At 36.3% G+C, this 27,484-nt stretch overlaps 1 long non-coding RNA gene across 1 annotated transcript in view; it reads right to left on the reverse strand.

The window, feature by feature from the left end:
- The window catches only part of LOC109026901 (uncharacterized), a 556,365-nt gene that overhangs the window by 193,077 nt on the left and 335,804 nt on the right, over positions 1–27,484 (reverse strand). Inside the window, exon 4 of the long non-coding RNA XR_010133979.1 lies at positions 13,724–13,825. This is a non-coding gene — a long non-coding RNA (uncharacterized lncRNA). The remainder of the gene's footprint in view (positions 1–13,723; positions 13,826–27,484) is intronic.

Here is a 27,484-nt window from a genome sequence, read left to right on the forward strand (position 1 = left end):
TGAACCATAAGATAATTTAATAAATCTGACTTTATCAAAATTAGCTAAAAACGATGTTTGCTCTTTAAAAGATAGAATTAAGAAAATGAGAAGTCAAGCCACAGTCTTAGAGTAAATAATCACAATATACACATCTGAGAAAGCACATGTATCCCAGAATATATGAAGAATGGTTGCAAGTCAATAGTAAGAAGAAATATTTTTTCAATAGGCAAACTATTTGAAGAGACATTTCACATAAAAAGATATATGAGCCTAGGTGTGGTGGCTCATGCCTGTAATCCCAGCACTTTGGGAGGCCGAGGCGGGCAGATCACAAGGTCAAGAGATTGAGACCATTCTGGCTAATACGGTGAAACCCCACCTCTACTAAAAATACAAAAAGTTAGCTGAGTGTGGTGGCACATGCCTGTAATCCCAGCTACTCGGGAAGCTGAGGCAGGAGAATCGCTTGAACCTGGGAGGCAGAGGTTGCAGCAAGCCAAGACCACACCATTTCACTCCAGCCTGGGCAACAGAGAAAGACTCCATCTCAAAAAAAATAAATAAATAAAAGATATATGAATGGCCAACAAGTATATTTCAAAATGCTCAACATTATTAGTCATCATGGAAATGCAAATTAAAACCACTATGTAACCCCTAAAAGGCTAAAATTAAAAAGTGCTAGCAAGGATGTGGAATAAATGGAACTCTCATACATTGCTAGCAGTTACACAGAATGGCACAAAATGGAAAACAATTTGGTTGTTTCCTTACATATCAACATATATTTACTATACAACTAAGAAATCCCACTCCTAGTTACATAAATAAGAAAAATTAAACTTATGTCCACAAAAGTCTTGTACCTAAATATTCATAGATATTTTATTTTTGGTAGTCAAAATTAGGAAACAATATTGTCAGGTGAAAACCTAAAAAAATTATGATCTGTTTATAATATAAAATATTACTCATTTTTTGTTGTGTCTCTGCCAGGTTTTGGTATCAGGATGATGCTGGCTTCATAAAATGAGTTAGGGAGGCGTCCCTCCTTTTCAACTGTTTGGAATAGTTTCAGAAGGAATGGTACCAACTCCTTTTTGTACATCTGGTAGAATTCGGCTATGAACCCGTCTGGTCCTGGGCTTTTTTTATTTTTATTTTTGGCACACTTTAATTACTGCCTCAATTTCAGAACTTGTTATTGGTCTATTGAGGGATTCGACTTCTTCCTGGTTTAGTCTTAGGAGGGTCTATGTGTCCAGGAATTTATCCATTTCTTCTAGATTTTCTAGTTTATTTGCAAAGAAGTGTTTATAGTATTCTCTGATGGTAGTTTGTATTTCTGTGGTGACATTCTTTTTATCATTTTTCATTATGTCTATTTGATCTTCTCTCTTTCCTTCTTTATTAGTCTAGCTAGCAGTCTATTTTGTTAAGTGTTTCAAAAAAACATCTTCTGGAATCATTGATTTTTTGAAGGGTTTTTCATGCCTCTATCTCCTTCAGTTCTGCTCTGATCTTACTTACTAAATGACAGGCCAATATCCCTGATGAACATCGATGCAAAAATCCTCAATAAAATGCTGGCAAACCGAATACAGCAGCACATCAAAAAGCTTATCCACCACAATCAAGTTGGCTTCATCCCTGGGATGCAAGGCTGGTTCAACATATGCAAATCAATAAATGTAATTCATCACATAAACAGAACCAATGAAAAAAAACACATGATTATCCGAATAGATGCAGCAAAGGCCTTCAATAAAATTCAACACCGCTTCATGTTAAAAACTCTCAGTAAAATAGATATTGATGGAACAGATCTCAAAATAATAAGAGCTATTCATGAAAAACCCACAGCCAATATCATACGGAATGAGCAAAGCTGGAAGCACTCCCTTTGAAAACTGGCACAAAGACAAAGATGCCCTTTCTCACCACTCCTATTCAACATAGTATTGGAAGTTCTGGTCAGGGCAATTATGCAAGAAATACAGGTTGTTCAAATAGGAAGAGAGGAAGTCAAATTGTCTCTGTTTGCAGATGAGATAATTCTATATTTAGAAAACCCCATCGTATCAGCCCAAAAACTCCTTAAACTGATGAGCAACTTCAGAAAAGTCTCGGGATACAAAATCAATGTGCAAAAATCACAAACATATCTGTACACCAACAACAGACAAGCGGAAAGCCAAATCATGAATGAATTCCCATTCACAATTGCTGCAAGGAGAATAAAATACCTAGGAATACAGCTAACGATAGACATGAAGGATATCTTCAAGGAGAACTACAAACCACTGCTCAAGGAGATAAGACAGAACACAAACAAATGGAAAAACATTCCATCCTCATGGATAGGAAGAATCATTATTGTGCAAATAGCAATACTGCCCCAAGTAATTTATAGATTCAATGCTATCCCCATCAAACTACAATTGACATTCTTCACAGAATTAGAAAACAATACATAAAATTTCATATGGAACCAAAAAAGAGCCTGGATGGCCAGACAATCCTAAGCAGAAAGAACATAGCTGGAGGCATCATGCTACCTGACTTCAAACTATACTACAAGGCTACAGTAACCAAAACAGCATGGTACTGGTACCAAAACAGATATATAGACCAATGCAACAGAATAGAGACCTCAGAAATAACACCACACATCTACAACCACCTGATCTTCAACAAATATGACAAAAGCAAGCAATGGGGAAAGCATTCCTTATTTAATAAATCGTGCTGGGAAAACTGGCTAGCCATAAGCAGAAAATTGAAACTGGACCCCTTCCTTTCACCTTATACAAAAATTAACTCAAGATGGATTAAAGACTTAAGTGCAAAGCCCAAAACCATAAAAACCCTAGAAGAAAACCTAGGCAATATCATTCAGGACATAGGCATGGGCAAAGATTTCATGATGAAAACACCAAAAGCAAATGCAACAAAAGCTAAAATTGACAAATGGGATCTAATTAAAGAGCTTCTGCACAGCAAAAGAAACTATCATCAGAGTGAACAGGCAACCTATAGAATGGGAAAAAATTTTTGCAATCTACACATCTGAAGCACTTTTGTTTACAAGAAAAAAACAAACAACCCCATCAAAAAGTGGGCAAAGAATATGAACAGACACTTCTCAAAAGAAGACATTTATGTAGCCAACAAACATATGAAGAAAAGCTCGACATCACTGATCATTAGAGAAATGCTGGTTAAAACCACAATGAGATACCATCTCACACCAGTCAGAATGGCAATTATTAAAATTCAAGAAACAATAGATGCTGGTGAGGCTGTGAGGTATTAGGAACGCTTTACACTGTTGGTGGGAATGTAAATTAGTTTAATCATTGTGGAAGACAGTGTGATGATTCCTCAAGGATCCAGAACCAGAAATACCATTTGACCCAGCAATCCCATTAATGGGCATATACCCAAAGGAATATAATCATTCTACTATAAAGGCGCACACACACATATGTTTATTTCAGCACTGTTTACAACAGCAAAGATATGGAACCAACCCAAATGCCCATAAATGATAGACTGGATAAAGAAAGCATGGTACATATACACCATGGAATACTATGCAGCCATAAAAAGGAATGAGATTATGTTCTTTGCAGGGACATGGATAAAGCTGGAAACCATCATCCTCAGCAAACTAACACAGGAACAGAAAACTAAACACCGAATGTTCTCACTCATAAGTGGGAGTTGAACAAAGAGAACACATGGACACAGGGAGGGGAGCAATACACACTGGGACCTGTCGGGTGATGGGGGCCAAGGGGAGGGAGAATATCAGGACAAATAGCTAATATATACAGGGCTTAAAACCTAGATGACAAGTAGATAGATGCAGCAAACCACTATGGCACACATATATCTATGTAACAAACCTGCACGTTCTGCACATGTATCCCAGAACTTAAAGTAAAATGAAAATAAATAAATAAAATAAAATATTACTCATCACTAAAAATTGAACAATTACTAGTACACAAAACAACATGGGTAAATTCTAAAATCATATGCTGAGCAAAAAAATGAGCACATACAAAATGATAACTTTTATATAAATATGTTAAAGATATAAACTAATCTACCAGAAAGAAGTTCAGTGGCTTCCTGGGTGTGGGAGTGGAGTGGGAATTGATACAAAGAGCATAAGAGAATTTTCAAGGTTATGAAAATGTTCTACATCTTTATTATGGTTGTGATTATATGTATAAGTTTGTATACATTTAGCTAAAATATATGTATACATCAGTCAAAACTTAGAACACTATATATTCAAACTGGCTTCATTTGTATATGTGTGTGTACATATATGTGGGTATAGCTAGCAACCCATAGGCAGCCGCTAGAGGGCCACACCTAGATTTTGTCACTACAAATCACAGAATCACCCCCAAAAATCTCAATTTTACACATCTTGTTCTATGATGAATATCTTCTTTCTTTCCATATCATTCCTTCAATATGTCGATTCCAACAATTTTCAACCTGATAAAGACTTAAATACATTGGCTCAACTACCTTTCCACTGGTTGTGATCGTCACCTTCTTTAGGTCCTCATTTCATCCTCAGCCAACTTAGATTCTATAGGCCATTATTATAATAACACCCCAAACACTCTTGCTCCGTCTCTATGTATAACTCATTCCAAAAAAAAAAAAAAAAAAAAAAAACTCTACCCCTGGCTAGGACCCACTCTCTGCTAGTCCTTACTTGCACTTATGCTATACAATGTGGCTGGAGAAAAACAGAAAAAACACAACTAAGCTCAATCCTCTCACTTTAAAGGTATGACCACTATTTCAAGTGGGCCTGACAATGCTCCTGCACTTCACTAATTCATTAGCACTTTCTCTCTTCAATCCTCTAATGGTTCCACTTTCTTTTCACTCTGAGCTAATGACTTCTTCTTGGAAGCAATAAAAAACACCTTTCTGCTGAGCACAGTGTCATGCACCTATAATTCCAGCTACTTAGGAGGCTAAGGCAGGAGGATCATTTGAGACCAGGAGTTTGAGGCCAGCCTGAGAAACATAGTAAGATCTTGTATCTTAAAAATGAAAAGAAAAGGCAACTTTTCTTTCTTTTGTATTCTTATAACAACAAACTACTCAACTGTCTGCCTCCATGCCAAAATACTGTCCTCCTTTGTTACCATATACAAACCTCTGTATTCCTACCTGATTCTAACTCATCTACTTATGCACTGGACTCAGCAAGCCTACTGAAATAAATTCCAATTAAGAAAATAATTTTTTTCCTTTACCTATCCACCTCCAACTTCAAAGAAGTTGAGTGCCCTATCTTTACTACACTTTTTACAGCCCAATTTTTCTATCTCCCTTTATTTAAAAATATAAAGTATATATTTCTACTTCCTATTTCTTTTGTGGGCTCATTCTTCTCAGGCTTTCTTCCCCATAAATTCTCTGAAATCATTCTTGCCCCAAGGCCACCACTGACCTCCACATTGCTAAAGCCAACGATCAATTTTTAGTCCTGATCTTCTTTAATCTTTCCACGACACTTGGCATAATTGATCACCTACACCCCTGACTTGACTTCTCTGACTCTTTCTACACTTGGCTTTTGATAGTTATAAACACTCACAGATTTTATTTTACTCACTGATCATTCCCTCTTGCTTATTTTTGCTGGAACCTCCTCCTCTTTTTGGCTTCAAAATATTAGGCCTCAAGTTAAATCTTCACATCTCTTTTATTTTCTGTTAACATATTCTACTAAGTAATTTCATCAAGATACATGCTTTTAAATGTCGTATCTTTTTTTATTCTCTAATTTTTTCTTTCCTCTTCAATCTGAATCCCTCTTATGAACCAGACATGCTTATTCTCTGCTTGCTTGACATGCTGAGAGAATTTGCCACTACCAAGCCACCACTACAAGAATTGCTAAAAGAGCTCTAAATCTTGAAACAAATCCTGGAAACACATCAAAACAGAACCTCTTTAAAGCATAAATCTCACAGGACCTATAAAACAAAAATACAATTTAAAAAACAAAAATAGAAAACAAAAAACCAAGGTATATAGGCAACAAATAGCGTGATCAATGGAATGCTACCTCACATCTTAGTACTAACATTGAATGTAAATGGCCTAAATGCTCTACTTAAAAGATACAGACTTGCAGAATGGATAAGAACTCACCAACAAACTATCTGCTCCCTTCAAGAGACTCACCTAACACGTAAGGACTCGCATAAACTTAAGGTAAAGGGGTGCAAAAAGACATTTCAGGCAAAAGCGAGCAGGAGTAGCTATTCTTATGTCAGACAAAACAAACTTTAAAGAAATGGATGTTAAAAAAGACAAAGAGGGACGTTATATAATAATAAAAGGTATTGTCCAGCAGGAAAATGTCACAATCCTAAACATATATGCACCTAAGACTGGAGCTCCCAAATTTATAAAACAATTACTAATAGACCTAAGAAATGAGATAAACAGCAACACAATAATAGTGGGGGAACCTTACTGCTCCACTGACAGCACTAGACATGTCATTAAGACAGAAAGTCAACAAAGAAACAATTGATTTAATCTATAGCCTGGAACAAATGGACTTAACAGATATATACAGAACATTCCATCGAACAACTGCAGAATATACATTCTATTGAACAGCGCATGGAACTTTCTCCAAGATAGACTATATGGTAGGCCACAAAATGAGCCTCAACAAATTTAAGAAAATTGAAATTATATCAAGCACTCTCTCATACCACAGTGGAATAAAACTGGAAATCTATTCCAAAAGAAACCTTCAAAACCATGCAAATAGATGGTAATTAAACAACCTGCTCCTGAATGATCATTGAATCAAAAATGAAATTAAGATGGATATTAAAAAATTCTTCAAACTGAATGACAATAGTGACAAAATGTATCAAAACCTCTGAGACACACCAAAGGCAGTGCTAAGAGGAAAGTTCGTAGCCCTAAACACCTCCATCAAAAAGTCTGAAAGAGCACAAACAGACAATCTAAGGTCACACCTCAAGGAACTAGAGAAACAAGAACAAATTAACCCCGAACCTAGCAGAAAAAAGGAAATAACCAAGATCAGAGCAGAACTAAATGAAATTGAAACAAAAATATACAAAAGATAAGTGAAAGAAAAAGCTGGTTCTTTGAAATGATAAATAAAATTAACAGACCATTAGCAAGATTAATCAAGAAAAGAAGAGAGAAAAATCCATATAAGCTCAGTAAGAAACAAAACGACAGAGTTTACAACTGACCCCACAGAAATACAAGAGGTCATTGAAGGATACTATAAAAACCTTTATGTGCATAAACTAGAAAACCTAGAAGAGATAAATTCCTGGAAAGATACAACCCTCCTAGCTTAAATCATGAAGAATTAGATACCCTAAACAGACCAATAACAAGCAGCGAGATTGAAATGGTAATTAAAAATTACCAACAAAGAAAGACCAGTACCAGACGGATTCACAGCAGAATTCTACCAGACGTTCAAGGAATTGGTACCAATCCTATTGACACTACTCTACAAGATAGAGAAAGAGGGAACCCTCCTTAAATCATTCTATGAAGGCAGTATCATCCTAACACCAAAACTAGGAAAGACATAATCAAAAAAGAAACTACAGACCAATATCCCTGATGAACATAAACACTAAAATCTTTAACAAAATACTAGCTAACTGAATCCAACAATATATCAAAAAGATAACCCACCATGATCAAGTGGGTTTCATACTAGGGGTGCAGGGATGGTTTAACATATGCAAGTCAATAAATGTGATACACCACATAAACAGAATTAAAAACAAAAATCACATGATTATCTCAATAGATGCAGAAAAAGCATTGCTGGACAAAATCCAGCACTACTTTATGATTAAAACTCTCAGCAAAATCAGCATACAAAGGACATACCTCAATATGATAAAAGCCGTCGATGACAAATTCACAGCCAACATATTACGGAATGGGGAAAAGTTGAAAGTTCCCTCTGAGAACTGGAACAAGATATGGATGCCCATTCTCACCACTACTCTTCAACACAGTACTGAAAGTCCTAGCCAGAGCAATCAGACAAGTGAAATAAATAAAGGGCATCCAAATTGGTAAAGAGGAAGTCAAACTGTCGCTGTTTGCTGACGCTATAATCGTTTACCTAGCAAATCCTTAAGACTCTTACAGAAAGCTCTTAGAACTGATAAAAGAATTCAGAAAAGTTTCCGGATACAAAATTAACGTACACAAATCAGTAGCTTTTCTATACACCAACAGTAACCAAGCTGAGAATCAAATCAAGAACTCAACCCCTTTTACAATAGCTGCAAAAAATAAAATAAAATACTTAGAAATATACCTAACTGAAGAGGTGAAAGACTTCTACAAGGAAAACTACAAAACACTGCTGAAAGAAATCGTAGATGACACAAACAAATGGAAACACATCCCATGCTCATGGATGGGTAGAATCAATATTGTGAAAATGACCATACTGCCAAAAGCAATCTATAAATTCCATGCAATTCCTGTCAAAATACCACCATCACTTTTCACAGAATTAGAAAAAAAAATTCTAAAATTCATATGGAACCACAAAAGCCCATATAGCCAAAGCAAGACTAAGCAAAAAGAACAAATCTGGAGGCATCACATTACCTGATTTCAAACTATACCATAAGGCCATAGTCATCAAAACAGCATGGTACTGGTATAAAAGATAGGCACATAGACCAATGGAACAGAATAAAGAACCCAGCAATAAACCCAAATTCTTAAAGCCAACTTATCTTCAATAAAGCAAACAAAAGCATAAAGTGGGGAAAGGACACCCTTTTCCAAAATGGTGCTGGGATAGCCATGTGCATTGGCTAGCCACATGCAGGAGAATGAAACTGGATCCTCATCTCTCACCTTATACAAAAATCAACTCAAGATGGATAAAGGACTTAAATCTAAGACCTAAAACTATAAAAATTCTAGAAGATAACATTGGAGAAACCCTTCTAGACATTGGCTTAGGCAAGGATTTCATGATCAAGAACCCAAAAACAAATGCAATGAAAACAAAGATAAATTGCTGGGACTTAGTTAAACTAAAGAGCTTTTGCATGGCAGAAGGAATACTCAACACAGTAAAAAGATAACCCACAGAGTGGGAAAAAATCTTCAAAATCTATACATCTGAAAAAGGACTAATATCCAGAATCTACAATGAACTCAAACAAATCAACAAGAAAAAAACAAAAATCCCATCAAAAAGTGGGCTAAGGACATAAATAGATAATTCTCAAAAGAAGATGTACAAATGGCCAACAAACATATGAAAAAATGCTCAACATCACTAATAATCAGGGAAATGCAAATCAAAACCACAATGTGATACCATCTTACTGCTGCAAGAATGGCCATAATCACAAAATCAAAAAACAGTAAATGTTGGCGTGTATGCACTGAACAGGGAACACATCTACACTGCTGGTGGGAATGTAAACTAGTACAACCACTATGGAAAACAGTGTGGAGATTCCTTAAAGAACTAAAAGTAGAACCACCATTTGATCCAGCAATCCCACTACTGGGTATCTACCCAGAGGAAAACAAGTTATTATACAAAAAGGATACTTGCACATGCAAGTTTATAGCACCACAATTCACAATTGCAAAATCATGGAACCAACCCAAATGCCCATCAATCAACGAGTGGATAAAGAAACTGTGGTATATATATACATATATGATGGAATACTACTCAGCCATAAAAAGGAATGAGTTAATGGCATTCACAGTGACCTGGATGAGATTGGAGACTATTATTCTAAGTGAAGTAACTGTGGAACAGAAAACCAAACATCATATGTTCTCACTCATAAGTGGGAGGTAAGCTATGAGGCTGCAAAGGCCTAAGAATGACACAATAGACTTTGGGGACTCAGGGGGAAAGGGCGGGAAGGGAATGAGGGATAAAAGACTACAAATACTGTGCATTATACATTGCTCACAAATCACTAGTAAAGAACTTACTAATGTAACCAAACATCACCTCTTCCCCAATAAACTACTGAAATACAAAGTAATAAAAATAAAATAGCATCATGAACACCCCCTCCTCATGTTCCTTTCCCCACACCCTGTTGTACTTCTTTTTATAGAATTTCTCACTATGTGATTTTTTACCTATATATACAAAAATACCTCTTTATTGTCTGATTCTCTTCCTGTATTATTTGCTCCTTGAGGTCAAAGACCTCATAGCCTTATTTCACTAATATATTCCCAAAACCCAGTACCCGGCACAAGGTAGGAAAGCAGTAACATTTATTAAAGAAACTGAAGGACTAAATAAATAAGCCAATGAATGAATTAATGATAGCATGGAAGATTATTCAACAAAATGTTTTATGGATATAACCAGCTGATGAGATCATGGATAATAACATTCTTCTATGTACATTTTTCTACTTATGCTTAATATCACTTGCAATATCTACACATATATGCATATTCTTTAGAATAAAAGAATATTTTCAATGTTTTGTTTATATATTTGAGGGTTTAAAACAACTTAAGAGCAACGTTAGGATAATATTACTTCAAAGAAGCTTGTGAAGGAGGTCTTGGGCAGAGAAATCCCACTGAAAAATTACCTTAAATGTTCACTGCAGTGAGATAAAAGCTTTAGATACCGGAAAAATGAAGAGTGTAAATAATTAACCATTAGGAAAATAAATATGTTTGTCTTTTTTTTTTTTTGAAACAGAGTTTCGCTCTTGTCACCCACACTGGAGTGCAACGGCGCGATCTCGGCTCACTGCAACATCCACCTCCCTGGTTCAAGTGATTCTCCTGCCTCAGCCTACTAAGTAGCTGGGATTTCAGGCACCTGCCACCATGCCCAGCTAATTTTTGTATTTTTAGTAGAGATGGGGTTTCAACATTTTGGCCAGCCTGGTCTCGAACTGCTGACCCTGGTGATCCACCGGCCTCAGCCTCCCAAAGTGCTGGGATTACAGGCATGAGCCACCATGCCTGGCCAGATATTTGTCTTTTTAAAAAATATATCAAAATGAGAGGTCAAGCTAGTCCTACCCAAAGTTCTTTACATTCTTTAAATGTAGGGGAAGGGGCCCTTCCTGAACATGCTACATAAAACCAGTAACACCTCCCCAAAAAAGTAGCTCTTCTCCTCCTACCCCTTTACATTCTTTAAATGTAAAGAACCCCAAACCTTAGCATCATGCAATGTACCCTTGTAACAAACCTGCACATATATCCCCTGAATTTAAAATAAAAGTTGAAGTAGATAAATCCACATAAAGAACAAACTTTTTATGGCCTTAATTGCCTGAACCTAAATTTCATTCAGAATTCAGAGTTCTGCGCATGATACAATAAAGGAACATTCAGATGTGATTTCCCCTGCAAAGTATATACAGAGATCCCAAATAGTAAGTTATAGCTCTTCCTCACATGATGCTCACTAATTTACACACAAAGACATTCTGCATGTTCGTGCTATTCTATAATCTTACTCACAAGGGAGATTTCCATTTGGAAAAAAAAAGTAAATTATGAAAATTTTCCTCAGTGTCAGTATATGTAATTTCTACGGTAAATATAAAAATTACAGGATATTTAGTTATAATTCCCACCCAATTTATTCAATAATTAAGTATTGAGTGAGTCTTATATGCTAACAACTATGCTAGATCATGAATTGTCTGAGTATGAAACATAAATGTTAACAGGTTTCTAGCCTTCAAAGACCCATGGCCTTTTTCCCATTAAGAAAAGAACCTAGGTGGGAATTGAACAATGAGAACACATGGACACAGGAAGGGGAACATCACACACCAGGGCCCGTTGTGGGGTGGGAGGAGGGAGGAAGGATAGCATTAGGAGATATACCTAATGTTAAATGAAGAGTTAATGGGTGCAGCACACCAACATGGCACATGTATACATATGTAACAAACCTGCACGTTGTGTACATGTACCCTAAAACTTAAAGTACAATAAAAAAAAAGAACCATTTGTCTTGAAGTTATGTAATGTAGGAGTTAAACCACAGAAAAGCACAAGCTTTGACATCAGACCAAGTAGATCAAAATTCTAACTCACTCTTTTTCTTTTTCTTTTTTTTTTTTTTTTTTAGAGACAGGTTTCACTCTGTTGCCCAGGCTGGAGTACAGTGATGTGATCATAGCTCCTTGCAGCCTCAAACTCCTGGGCTCAAGCAATCCTTCCACTTCAGCCTCTTGAGTAGCTAGAATTACAGGTGCACACCATGATGCCCACCTAAGTTTTAAATATTAAAAACTTTTTTGTAGATGGAGTCTTATTATGTTCCCCAGGTTACTCTTGAACTCCTGGCCTCAAGCAATCCTGTTGCCTAGGCTTCCCAAAGTGCTGAGATTACAAGTGTGAGTCACCACACCCAGCCCTAACTCACTCTTATAATACATATATGCTATTCCATTGTATGGATGTAGCAGTATTTATCCAACCAGTCCCCTAACGATATAGTATGCATTCAGTGTTTTCTGTAATGAGGTGACATAAGACAGTGTTGCAACAAACACCCCTGCACATACAGCCTTATGTTCTGATGTGTTTATTTACACAGAAATTAAAAGCAATAGCCTCCAGATTGCTGCAATAGTCTAACTAGTGTGCCTGTTCTGTCCTTGTTCTTTTATCATGCACATAAAAATTAAAACTTAGACTGTGTCAGTCTTCTGCCCCAATCCATCAGTGGTCTGTCAGTTCTCTTAGAGCAAAAGACAAAGTCCTTCGATGACCTGTGTCTTTTTGTGAATTGCTCATCTTCACCCTCAGTATCATTTTGACACCATTTCCTACCACTCCCCACCACAGTCGCTTCACTCCAGACACACTGGCCTCAGTACTATTCCCTGAATCCAACACGATGCAAGCCCTCACCTTAGAATTTCTTGCATTTGCTTGTTCCCTCTACTTGGAGCTGTCTTTCCTTAGGTGTCTGCATGCCCCACTCTCTCACATTCTTCAGGTCTCCACTCAAATGTCACCTTCTCAGCAGCGCCCTTCCTGAACATGCTAAATAAAACCAGTAACATACCTCCCCAAAAGAAGTAGCTCTTCTCTTCCTACCTCACCTTATTTTGTTCAAAGCATTAATTACATCTGACATACTTTGGATTTACTTGTTTATTTGTTTATTTTCTGTTTCCAGTCCTACTCCAAATAAGAGTACCACCCACAGGGGTAAGGACTTACTTTTTCTACTGCCATATCTCTGGTAACTAAAATTGTGCCTGGCACATAGTAAGTGCTCACTTGATTTTTATTAAATGAATTGATAAAGGAATTAAAGAGTCTTAAAGCTTGGCTAGATGCTGCCAAATTAATCTCCCCAAAATGTTGCTGCAATCAATATTTTTCTGCAAGATGTAAGAATGATTGTAACTACTTCCCCATACTTTTACCAATTCTAGACATTATCGATCTTTTTATTATTTATGTATGTACTTATTGTCTAAAGGATAGTTGCAGCTTTTATCAAGTAAATGTGAAACTCTAATGTGTAGCCAAACATACATATTTAATTTACTTCTATATGCTCCTAAGTGACACACTGCAAGAATGCAAACAGAAACAATGCAGATAACTAAAGTTTTGAGCTAGGTTTTTAGCTCCAACAATTAAAATGCAAATCAAATACCTCTTCAAGGAGACCTGTCTAAGGAAGCAATCTCTCAGTTTCAAGGAAGTATCTTTCAGCCAGCACCATCCTTCTGTGAAATAAGCAGCTTCTTTGGCAAGTCTGAAAGAAAGAATGGGGAAAATGAGAGGATCACTCATTATAACTGCCCTCCTGGAGTTCTTTCAAGAATATGCTTCCATGACAGATAAAGGGAATTCAGAGGCTAAGAGGCACTCTGTTAAGATTTACAGGCGGCTCTGGCAAAGATCCAGATGCAAGATAAATAACAAATGTGCACGGGAAAAGAAGGATGTGACAGAGTGAGAATATCCTTCATATGACATGAAAGGCAGTGATTCTGGGGATGCAAACTCAGCCTGTTGAATAGTCCTTGAAAATGGCATTTTAAAAGAACATCGAGCAGTTGGAAGACCTATGGGGAAATTGACAGAATCCAGAACTAGACAGTCATGTTGAAGTATTGTGAGGCATGGATTTTCTTTAAAAAAGTCTCAGTGTTAAAAGATAATTTCCATTTGTAGTATAGAAATTACAAAGTCGGGTCATTTTTGGATAGTTCTGAGTTAATAAAATGATAGCATAAACCAAAATTAACACTAAATTCAGTCATTTTTTATTTTCAAGTTCTTCTTTTCTCTTATATTTAATAGGGCTTTGGGAAGGAAGACAGGTACCTTTCCAAATTGCAAACTAAAGATGTCCTACAAAACCCTGAAATATTCAGGCCTACTTCAGAAATTAGCCAAATTCCCCATTTTGGAGATAAAACTTAAGTTGGAGGTAGAGCCAATAAAAAGATAAAATATTGCCAGACTACAGAAAATTCAGATGATTTCAATGATGTTGCCAACAGATGGCAAATGCAGGGCAGTGGAAGATAATGCCAAAATAATTACCTCTCAAGCCAGAAGCCAAACTAGGGAGTCTACTCTGAGAAATAATCATTCTACTCACTGCTCAGGAAAAGGACATGCACACACACAAATATTAGGAGGAAAATAATCAAATCTATAGAAATAAAGGAAGAGTACTGAGATTAAATTATTCTATCAAAGGAAATGGAAAAAGAGAAAGAATAGTTTAGATATGCCTCTTAAGAATAACATTGTATGAAAGTAATTCAATAATAATAATGTTTGCCTTTTTAAAGCCATATGTGCTAGACCTTGTGTCAAATGCTTTTATAAGTATTTTCTCATTCAACTCAGGATAATGCTGTGAGCTTGATTTTATTATTGCTCAGATTTTACTGGGGGATAAAGAAGTTAAGTTCTCTTTCCAAGGTCACATAACTTGTAAGTGGTGGAGCCAGGATCCACTACTAGACATTTTGACTAAACAGACTACACTCTTCGATATTACACTGTGTATAAGGTCAAATTTTACAGGTAAACAGCTAAAAAGCAGCTTAACTTTCTATCTGAACCCAACTATATAAGCCTAGTACATGACAATGTTACTCTGTTCACCTAAGACTCAAAGACTCATTGATCCAAACATTTAATTGGCACTTACTGCATCACAAATGTCATACGAGGCACTAGGGAGAAGATAATTTCAGCTCAGGAAGAGTATATTGTGTAGTGGGTGGCATTAGGCCATTCTTGCATTGCTATAAAGAAATACCTGAGACTAGGTAATCTATAAGAAAGAAGTTTAACTGGCTCACAGTTCTGCAGGCTGTACAGGAAACATAATGCCAGCATCTGCTTCTGAGGAGGCCTCAGGAATCTTTTACTCATGGTGAAAGGCAAGGCAGAAGCAGGAAGTTCACATGGTGAAAGCAGGAGCAAGAGAGAAAGAGTGAGGAAGAGGAGCCACACACTTTTAAATGACAGGCTCTTGCAAGAACTCACTATCATGAAGACAGCATCAAGCCATAAGGGATCTGCCTCCAGGATCCAAACACCTCCCACCAGGCCCCATCTCCAGCATTAGGGATTCCAATTCAACATGAGATTTGGGTGGGGACAAAAATCCAAACTATATCGGTAGAGAATAAGATAGATATGTTAACAAATAATCATAATGCAATGCAAGAAATGGCATGCTAGCAGATACATTCATGGAAAGGTGGGAAGAAAGAAAGGGATGAGAGGTAACTGAAAGAAATAAAACAGAATATCCAAAGACATTAAGTTGGCATTCATAAAAAAAATTCAAATATGGAATGCAGACTGTGACAAAAGAACATAACTATTAAAAATGCATGAAAAAATGCATGGAACAACTTTGCTGAAGAGTGTGCTCATCTAAGTAACTTTGGAAAGGAGTGAAGACTGTAAGACTAAACACAAAGGAAACCTAACATAAGCACTATACTCTCCTTGATAAAGTTGTTTTCCCTGGGGATATAGTTAACAGTTATTTTAAAACTACATGTGTATATTGTAATTTTACAATGAAGTAAATGGATGATGGATGATGAAAGCAAGATTTCTCACTATTGGAGTGGTAGATAACAGACAAGCAAAGAGACAAGACAAGAAAAATCCATGTGGTAATGTTTACAGTTGGGAACATCTGTATGAACTCCTGTCTAGCTTAATACAGATGCAGATGGAAATGTTTAGGGATGTGCTTGTGTGTGTGTTTATGCACAACTTAGCATACACACATGTATTTTCTTGTTCTGTCAAATATAACGGTCTACAAGAGACAATACACTAGTAGCAACACCTGAAGCCCAGATCTTGGTTTCTAATACCTTTCTCCAATAAACGAACCAAATATCTTTAGAGAAATATCTGATTCTAGGACTGCGGCAGTAAATGTACAAGATGAGTCTGGAGCATGTTATACTCAAGAATAAAAAGAAAGAAATCCACATTGATAGGTATATGACAAAATAATGGCACATGAGCTAACTGCAAGAGCTACTAATGGCCAAAGCAGGAAGAGTAATGATAAAATTATTTTCGATTATAACCTAAAATATAAAATAAATATCCATTAACCCATATTAATATAAATAGCTAATTAAATAAATAGATGAGAGATAACTAATAAGTTTCTCATGCTGAAGAATTCCAAATAACTTACAAAGATACCCCATTCTCAAGGAGGAGAAATAGAACTCTATAATAGAGAAACCTGACAAACACTACTTCAGCCAGATAATCAAGGTTAATATCAACAGTGGTTGCATATGTTGATTAGTATGTGCCCCTGCTATGACATGATAATAATGACACTTTGCTTCTGTGGTCTCCCTCCCAAATTCCCATAACACCAGTATAATCATAAGCAAATCACAATATAAATCACTACTGAAAAATGTTCTACAAAATGCATGAACAGCATTCCTTCAAAACCATCAAAGTCAACAAAATCAAGCAAAGTCTGAGAAGCTGTCCCAAATAGGAGAAGCCTAAGGAAACAGGGCTATGTGAAATGTGGTATCATAGATAGAATCCTAGAACAGAAAAAAGACATTAGGCAAAAACTAAGAAAATATGAGGAAAATGTGAACTTTAGTTGATAATAATGTGTCAGCGTTGGCTCATTAATTGTAATAAGTGTATCATGCTAATGTAAGATATTAATAATAGGTAAAATCAGGTGTGGGGTATCTATCTGCACAACTTTTGCATAAATCTAAAACTATTTTATATTTAAAAGTTTATTAAAATCAAAGATCCATCACAAAAATTGAAAAGAATTCAAAGAATGTGGAAAAGAAAATTAAATATTTTTACATTTATGAGCTTTTATAAAAAGAAAAATAGCATTCGTTGAATATGTACCTCCAAATATTAAGAAAGTAAGTACCCTAGAAACATATATACATGAGAAAGATGAACATTTATCCTCAATATACAAAAAATTCAAAGAATAGAGCAACTTTTTAGCAAATTCTGAGAGGTAGAACTTCTGGGAAAAAAAAAAAGGCTTAAGCAAAGAGTTGCAGGATAAACTAATCTGACCTTCCTAAAGTGGATAGAATTGGTATTACTGAAGGATAAGATTGTCTCCTTGAATGGCTCTCTCTCTGTCAATTTCTAGAAGTCTCTTTCTTATTTTTCTTATCAAAACATTAAAAAAGATGAGCCTGAAATGAACTACCAAGGACTGAATTAACTATGGTCAATTTTCACAGTAGTTGAACATAATAGGATCATGGAATCTCAGAGCAGGTAAAATCACCAGGGTCAACCCCTCATTGTGAGGAAACTGAGACCCAGAGAGATAAGGTGTCTTGTCCTACAAAATAGGTATAACTGATGACTCATTTGACACTAGAGCCAAGTTTTCTTTAACTGCAGGACCATGCTTTTACCCATGTATGACACCAGTGATGGAAAATAACTGCTACATGTTACTTCTTGCAGCCATTCCTTACTTCCTTACCTTTCTCTCTTTCTCTCTCTCTCCAATGTTTGTCTATCACAATACATTTTCTAACAGAGCAGATAGAGAGGTTAAAATGCCCTTTACCCTATGCATCCCATACTCTAGATAATGAATAAACTTATATTCCATCCTTAAAGACAAAATGTTGTACTAGTATAAAGCAACTATGCCCTAAGGTGACAAGTTAATCCTGGAACCAAAGCACACCACCTCACACCAACATGCTTCAGACCATAATAAACTCAGAAACTTCATTAAACTAATGTTTGCTTATTAAGCTGGAACCAATTAAAAGTAATCAGACAAAAAAGAGTGATCCATTTCTTCTAATACATTAATTCAATTTGGATGAAAATAAGCTATACCTCGAATTAATCACTTCAATGGGAGTTGGTTAAAATGGCTAGGTTTTCTAGCCCATCAATTTTAAAACTGAAATGAAGAAAAACACAAAAGCAGTTTAATTTCAATAAAAGTACAGCTTTGAACCTCAAAATAATCAGATATTGAGCAGACGCAGCTATTTTTCCAACTTATATTCTAATTAGTTTTCTCTGGTCTAAAACTGATAACGCACCCTATAAACTTGCAAATTTAGTAACTATCTGTAAAAATCTTTTTCTTTAAATAGCTTGGGAGTTGTCTGCTGGGACTAAAAATATATGCAACAGATACAGAAATGTTTAAAAGTGAAAAATTTGCCTGTCTGAAATGTACTTAGAAATATGAAAAATCTGTGCTTAAATAAGTTGCTTCAAAATTGCCTCATTTCAAATCTATTAAACTTTCAAAATCTCAAAGACAAAAGAAAAATGTCAGCAGTTGATGGTAAGCAAGCATAAACTTTATATTATTATAATGTTTCACAAACCACAAAATTTGAATTTCAGAGCAGAAAAAAATCTTTGCAACCACCTAACCCCAATTTTCACATTTGTGCAACGTATCCACAGAGTTTAAGTAATTTTCTAGAAGCCACACAAGTAGTTGGGATTAGATCCCAAGGGTGTTGCCTGCTGGTGCAACGCTTGCCACCTTTTTCATAATAACATGCAGCCCCCTCCGTTTCTTGTCTTCATAGATGAGTGGCTGCCATTCCTTCTATAGTATGAAACCTTCATTCTCGTATTCTCATGTGTGTTTTCTTGGTTTCACTTCACCCTAAAAGTCAACACTATTTACTTTCGGATCTTTATTTCTTCAAGGAGAAAAATACGTGACTATTTGCTCTATAGCTTGAATCAATATGTCTAAAATATAATAAACCTTTTTCTTTTCCTCTCAGAATCAGGTGACAGTAAGTAAAGTATATTTTGCAGACACAAGATAAACAAAAGAAAATATGACAGTGAACGCTAATTAAAAAATAATCATGTTAAGTACAGTACCCTCGATGACAACAGATTTGGCTTGGTGGTTAATTCTAGGTGCCAGAGTGAGACTTTTTGACTTCAAAGCCTTCTTCTTCCACTGTTCAGCTGTGTGACCGGAAGTCACACCCTCACTATTTTTATAGTTCAAAATAGATAGGTAGATAACATAGAAAGAGATAGAGTCATAAAATCAGAGCAAGGAAGTTCAGTAAAGTCCCTGGTGTTTCCCACAAGGACTGCCTTAATGCTTCTTTTAGAAATACCAAATAACAAATTATTTCATTATCTTTTATCGCTCTCGGCTTTACCAAACATTTTCGGCTTGCCTATTATGCAAGCCAGGGCTACTAACACAGTTCCTTAATATTTCTAAGTCCCAGGTCTCCTCATCTATAATGCTTACTCACAGAATTTAATGAGACAGTAAATAATCTGCTGTAAGTTGTCTGTTGAGATTTGGAAGCCTTTTCACCCTTTTCTGTACTTTCCCTTTTATAGCAAAGACTAGAAGCTTAAGAGCTGGATTTCCCAGGCTCCTTTACCGACAGGATTCTGGATACAGATTAGGTTCTACCAATTTTGGCGAGTTTGTAAGACAGAAGGCGGCCGAAGCATATTTCTCTTCCTCTGGCAGTGACAATCACTCGTTTGACCTTCTCTCCTTGAGTCACCTTCCTTGATGCTACACATTTTATAAATTTTCTCAACATGAGAAAAAGCAGCAATTTCCTGATCCTCTAAAAATCTACAGCAAATAGAAAACAAGTGACAGCCTTTCCTGACCTTCACTCTTGGAGACCATCCAGTGGTTTTCTAAGCACCTAATCCCCCGTATTAAATTCCTTTCTTCTCAAAATAGTTAGGGTGGTATCTGTTTCCTGACTGACCCCACTGATAAACACATAATGTATCCATCACAGCACCTTGCTCTCATAGGCACTCAATAAAGGATTGCTTGAAAACAGCAGCAGGAGTAGCAACAGCAACAGTATTAGTAGAGGCAGTAAACTCAGTCTCCACTTTCTCTAACAAAACAAGAATAGCGGACTATCCAAATTAGGGAAAATTCTGGATTATGGCTCTCATAAGAGAAATATTACATTAGTATTTAGAATTAGATACAGTAATTTAATTCAGCTATCATGCTATTTTGTAGAACTATGTTTGGGTTTGCAAGTATTGTTTGTGCATTTTATGTTCATGTGATTTGGAGAAATGATTTTTAAGCAAAAAAAAAAACAGCATATCTGTGTTCAAATCTCACTCAGCCACTTACTAACTGTGATTTAGCACAAGTCAACTTTCTATGCATTGTTTCCCAATACAAAATAAAATAGCTGAAACAAATGCTCATAGAGGGTCTGCTCAGCTGTTTAATGCTGTGCTTTTAGAACTAAGTATGTGAAGGCTTTTAAGGTCCTTGAAAACTAATGCCGGAAGTGATTTAAATATTCCCCTGAAACCATATGTATGTGATTAATTTTCCTAAGGAAGAAAACATTTGCATATCAAAAGGTATTTTTCATTTTAATATAGCCTAGCTCCTGTCCCAATTACCATCAAATTTTTATTAATAAAATAATGTTGTCTCATTTCAACCAATATACAGTCAAGAGAAAAGAGACAGACCTGAAAAGTATCCATTTATTCCATTCATTCCAAGGATATCTCAGAGGGCAATAATATACTGGTCTTTTCAGTCATCAAAAACCATACAAACAGTAGCTTCTGGCAAAAAATAAAATAAAATAAATACATTTATAAGGCGGGGACAGATAGAGAGAGAGGGACACAAAGACACACAGAGAGAGAGATGAAGAAAAAGACAGAGAAAAAGACAGAGGGAGGTAATATGAAAATATTTTGAAAAGTGCAAAGCACTGAATGAATGTAAATATAAGAGGCTTCAACCACCTATCTGAAGAAATCACCAATCAATGAAATCCATTTCTTTATTCTGCTAGAAAATTTAAGTTCTCTAACGCAGTCCAGCATATATTGGTTAGGGCATAAATTCTGGGTAAGAGCAGACATGGAGTTGAATTTCAGATTCAGTAGTTACTAGCTGTTTGATTGTAAACAATTTAATTTTCATGAGCTTCAGCTTCATATTAGTAAAAGGAAAACAATAATAGTAATCGCATAGAATTGTTTGAATTAACTAACAAGATTCATGTACAAACATGGATAACACCTATTAAGGTATTTACTATATAGCAAATGCTCCTTACATGTTAGTTACTCACAGAAATCACTCCTCCAACCAACCTGCTGTTTCATTTCATGAACTATCTTTCGCTATCCCACCGGTATCTTTTTTCTGGCAATTTTATTATTATAAGCCTAGCTCTAAAGGATTAAACAGATTTCAGTTTTCACCACTCTGGACCTGTGAAGAGATGCTAGAAGGAAAAAAAATTGAATTCAGAAAGTAAATTCAACTTATTAAGTTGAAACCAAAATAGAATTATAAAGGAAAAGTTTGGTTTTGGTTTCAATTGATTATGAATACTCTATTCTGTCACAACTCAATCTTTTCATCTATTTTTGTTTTCAGCAGGTTCTGGGCCATCCAGTTCTAATCTCCTTTATAAGAACGTACTTTCAGCTGGAAAAATACCAACATGTGAACTGCTCAGATTACCTTTAGTGACACACAGAATTTCTCAAATCTAAAGGAAAGGGTCAAAAGATGCAAATCCAAGGGGCCTTGGAAAAATATTTTTAATATACCAATAAATTGGTGCTTTGTCAGTCAGATGTCTCCAAATGTGGTCCATGGCCCATTGTGGGCTGCCACAGTCTCCATGGTGGGCCATGGTCTTTTCCAACTCAATGGAGTTGGAACAAATATTTACTAAGCATAGTACGTGCCAGAAACTATTCGATACTCAAGATACAGAGATAAATAAAACAGAAAAAGTCCTTGATCTATTGGACTTATATTCTAGTATCTAGAGACAGACACATAAAAATTAATAAGTAATACATTATCTGGCAAATGATACAAGTGCCTTAGAGAAAAATAAATAGGAAAGGGGAATAGAAATACCATGGTAGGAAGAGAGGCTCAATTTTAAATAGTATGTTCAGTGGAAGCTTCACCAAGATGATAACATTTGAGAAAAGACCTAAAACAGATGAGTAGCAAGCCTTTTGCATATCTGGGGAAAGAGTATGGTAGGCAGAAAGAGGATCAAGGCAAAAACATTGGGGTGAAAAAGTACATGCAGGCCACGTGGCCAATCTTTTCTTATTAAATTATCTTTTACATTGAATGAGCCATGGGATATGTCAACCTTCCCAAAATGAACTCCTTTCAAAAACCTGGAAAATCATCAGATGTACTTTTGTAAGACGAGCCCTGGACAGTGGACACCCAGGAAAATTATTCAGAATGACAATATGATGCAATTTTTTAAGTCTAAGTGAATATCACATCCAGCTATCGTGGTCACTGCTACTTAAATGTAGAAAATAGAACCCCTCTGAGTAAAGACTAAAGAATAGCAATCATGCAATATGGCACTCATTCAACAGTTATTGAAACATTTAATAAGCATGCACTATGTTTCATGTATTATTTTTGTATTATCAAAAATACAAATAAGAAGATTGCATTTACTAGCATCTTGGTCTTGGATACATAACAAGGACATGTACACATAGTCATGTGATAAAACAATTCAAGCACATGGAATCAACCTTCCACACCGCCAAGCACCATCACCAACATTCTGGAGAAAATTTTCTTTGGAGTCTTACACTACAGATATGGTCATCTCCATTCACAAACAATCAGGAGATTACCTATTTAACATTATTCACAAGTACTAGATAGCATCAATTCTGAAAATAGATACAGACAGATTAGATTATTCTTTTTTAACGGAGGTGAATTTCCCATGAAGCAAAGCAAGAAATAAAGAGATATTTTGCAGGAAAAAATTTCCAATTATTCTTTGGCTGGACACTTCCTTGTATTTTGTGGATGAGGAAAAGAGAATACACAATTCCCCCTGATTTTCTGTTCCTATAATGAACATCTGTTGCATTTGCCCAGAATCCATTCTCCCTTCCTCTTGGAGAATCATCCCCTCCAGCTTTCTGAGTCAGACCATTTTGATTGAGAATTACAGCTCCAGGGGTGAGCAAGTGATCCAAACTAAGACAGAGTACTCCTTGTCCCCTTGCAAGGCCAGCTTCATTGGGGAATGTGTGAGCCATGTAAATATATAGGACCCTGCAGTCGGAAGGGTCTCACACTTGGCTTAATGCGTTACAGCATCTGTCTCAAAATAGGTAATAATTTTGTTTCTGAACTTGTGTTTTTTAAGTAAAATCCAATGGGACAATAAGGTTTCCATGTGAGCACAGTAAATATGCACAATGTCCATCACTCCATGCTACCCCATTCACTCATAACATTTGCATGTAGCATTCGCATGGCCCCATGAATACAGAATTTCAGTACATTAGAGTTCAGTGATATTCAAAGCAAGAAGGTATCATTTGCATCTAAAACTGAATAATTGAGGGACCTGAAAGCCACATTTTTCTTTTGAGCCAGAATTTCCTTCAATAGGAAAAGAAGGCAATTGCATTCTAAGAAACACGGGTGACCAGAGAACCCTATCATATTCATTTTCTCCAGTGTAACATTCCTGTGTTAGGCAACCACTTAGCTGATAATGACGACATTCTAGAAGGAAAGGAAAAAACGGGGAAACTCAGAGTTCCTTTTTCTTTTGGTCCTTCCTTACTCATCAATGAGCGGGACCTAGAGAATATTGACAGAATGAGGACATATCAAGAAGTGAAGTTAGTATGATGCAGCATCTCTACATTTCTGGTAAGAACAAAATCCATATGCATGAGAAAGTTTATACAACATAAATTTTGTAATTTTGACGAATTTGTATATGAATTAAATGTCATTTAAAACTGGCATTGCATATATAAAGACAAATGGTAAGGTCTATGCTAATCATTTAAAATTTAAATTTTCTTTACTTAGAATGACATTAAACAGCAAATAAAAAGCACCATGACAAGCTGAATGTGAGCATGGAAGAAAGAAACTTCATATTTAATCACCTTTAACAGCACTCTTTTCTTACTTTTTGAACAAGAAACTTCACACTTTCATTACTCACTAAGCCCCACAAATTGTGTAGCTAGGCCTTCTTCCTGGCCACCGCAATTGGTTCAGAATGGGCATATGAATTAATCAAGGCCAATGAGACTTAAGATCATGGAGTTTTTGGGGTTTTGCCTTTTTATTAAAAAAAAAAACAAAAAACTTTTATTTTGGTTTTCTTTCCCCTGGAGCAAAGAAATATAGAATGTCTCTTTCCACTGAAAGTGATTAGGAATACAACCCTGGAGCTCCTAATGGTCATCTTACTGCTGAATAATGAAAATGCCAGAGAAAAAAAATGACCCCAGAGGTAGAAAAAGATTCCTCACAGTATCATCTGAGCATCTGAGCCCAGCCATGCCTGCTCCTCCTATGTTTCTATTTTGTTTGGACTAGTTGAGATCATTTCCCCTTTTGCTCAAGCTAGTTGGAACCAAGTTTCTATTATTTACAATCAAAATATTCTTGCTATTAGTATTCCCTTGCCACATACCTTTGATGTGCTCCTGCTCCTTTGCCTGTGGAATAAAGGCAGTCCTTATGAATTTAGCGTTTACTCCAGGCTCCTACCCGACTTTCGACTTTCTCCTTCCATTATGCAAGCCGCACACTTGTGTTCTGGCTGGCCACCCCCCTCTGCTCCTGGTTGTGCCTTCCTACTTGTGCTTTACTTTTACTATTTCCGCCTACACCTAGAGACCATGTGACCTCACTTACTACCTCATAATGCTGCATCACATCTTTCAATACCCACCTGCAATGTTCTTTCTCTAGAATGATCTCCCTGTTTGTCCTCAAAACCATGTTCTTTCCATTTCTTTAAACATTGTTATTTTGAATATACAGTTGTGTAATAATAATTATCTATATCCCTCACTAAATTGTACATATTTCAAAGGTATCTGAATTTTCTACAGTGTCTAGCACAGATACTGGTACATACTTCTTGTTCAATAAGTACTAGTTGAATTGAATTAAGTGGAGGACTGAAAAACAACTGAGAAGAAAATTCAAAACACTCAAGAGGGTAGGAAGAATCAGAAACCTTGATGAATTCCGGCAGTGATCTCTTAAGTAGACTATTTTGTGTCATTCTTAATGTTATTTTTGCCTGAGGGAAGACACAATAAATAACATTTTAAAAAACCAGATAATCTATTCCTGCTTAATGTTTAGGATAAAATGGACAGTTCAGTTCATCAAGGAGACAAACTCTACCAGCTTCGGCTCTGAGTCTCTCAAGTTGCAGTTATCATCTTTTAGGCCAAAAGTAGCACTTCGAAATAGAAAGTCTCATATCATATACTAAACTGTTTTAGGTTCAATAGAAGCATAAATTCAAAAAGGTCAAAGTCATACTTTTTTTTTTACATTTTTATGGGTACATAGTAGGTATATAATTTTCATCCATCCCTTCCTCCCTTCTACTCCTAAAATACAGAAAGTATTCAATAAACACTAGTTGAAAGTTTTTTCCTGTCTTTTTTTCTTCAGACAGAGTCTCGCTCTGTCACCCAGGCTGGAGTGCGATGGCATGATCTCGGCTCACTGCAACCTCCACCTCGAGGGTTCCAGCGATTCTCCTGCCTCAGCCTCCCGAGTAGCTGGGATAACAGGCACCCACCACCTCGCCCAGCTAATTTTTGCAATTTTAGTAGAGACAAGGGTTCACCATGTTGGTAAGGCTGGTCTTGAACTCCTGACCTCAGGTAATCCACCCACCTCGACCTCCCAAAGTGCTGGGATTACAGGCATGAGCCACTGCATCCAGCCTAGTTGAAAGTTTTTAACTAAAAAACTTTTAGTTATTATCAAAATCTCGTCCTGAAATATTTCTTTGATAATTTTTATTTTCATGCTCTAATGTAAGTGGTACTTTGAAAAATAGAATACAACGTGATTAGTGCCACTAGAATAGTACCCCTGACATTCTGCGATGCTCTAGCTCCTTCTTAGTTTGGGTTTCTCCATAAACAAACTCTGAGACAATGATGTGGGTGCAAGTGGTTTTGCAGGGAGGTGATGCCAGGAAGTACTGTGAAGAAGTAGAAAAGTGAGAGAGTAGAGGAGGGGATGTGTTAGTAAGGGGTGAATAAATGAGCAAGTTGTTGCTGTAGGCAATTGGGTGTCAATGCTACTGAGGACCCTCTGAGAGTCTTTGTGCAACACACCCTGAGATTCCCATCCCTCACTGGCTGAACATCACTCCAGGGGAAATTAACTCTACAGAACTTCCACATGTTCCTTGGCAGCCATGCTCTTGCAGCTAGATAATACCAGTAGGCAAAGAGACACAGAAGCCATGTGTGATTGTCCTAGGATAGGCTGAGGGGATATGACTGACTGCATTTGCTACAGGTCCTGATAAGTGTAATATGACATACTCCTGAAGCATCAATATTTTATCTATTGTGCATCTGCTGTGTGCTAGACATTGTTCTAGATGTAAAAGGTATAAAATTGAAAATAATGGATGGAAATCTCTTCCATTATGAAACTTGTACACCATTAGAAAAGACAGATATTAACTCATATATTATACAAATATATGAAGCATGTTTTATGAAGTTCAATGCATATAATGATAACTTGATCTTGTCTGAGAAGTTAAGGATGGGTTCATAGAGAAAATGAGATTTGAGATGAGGAAGGAAAGGTAAATAAGACTGCACTATGAGACACTGAATACATTTAAAAATGCAAATATGGCTGAAGTGCAGAGATAAAGGACAAAGAGGAGCAGCAGGTCAGGCTAGAAAGGCCAGCAGAGGCCAGATTATTTGGCACCCTGAGGGATATGTTAAAAACTATAGTTTTAAAATAGGAACAATGGAAAGTCACTGAAGGATTTTAAGAGAGAATATTATGTGGCAAGAAAACTGTTTTGAAAGA

The sequence above is a fragment of the Gorilla gorilla genome, chromosome 4 (genome assembly GCF_029281585.2).
Source record: "Gorilla gorilla gorilla isolate KB3781 chromosome 4, NHGRI_mGorGor1-v2.1_pri, whole genome shotgun sequence".
In the NCBI taxonomy this organism is placed as follows: domain Eukaryota; kingdom Metazoa; phylum Chordata; class Mammalia; order Primates; family Hominidae; genus Gorilla; species Gorilla gorilla.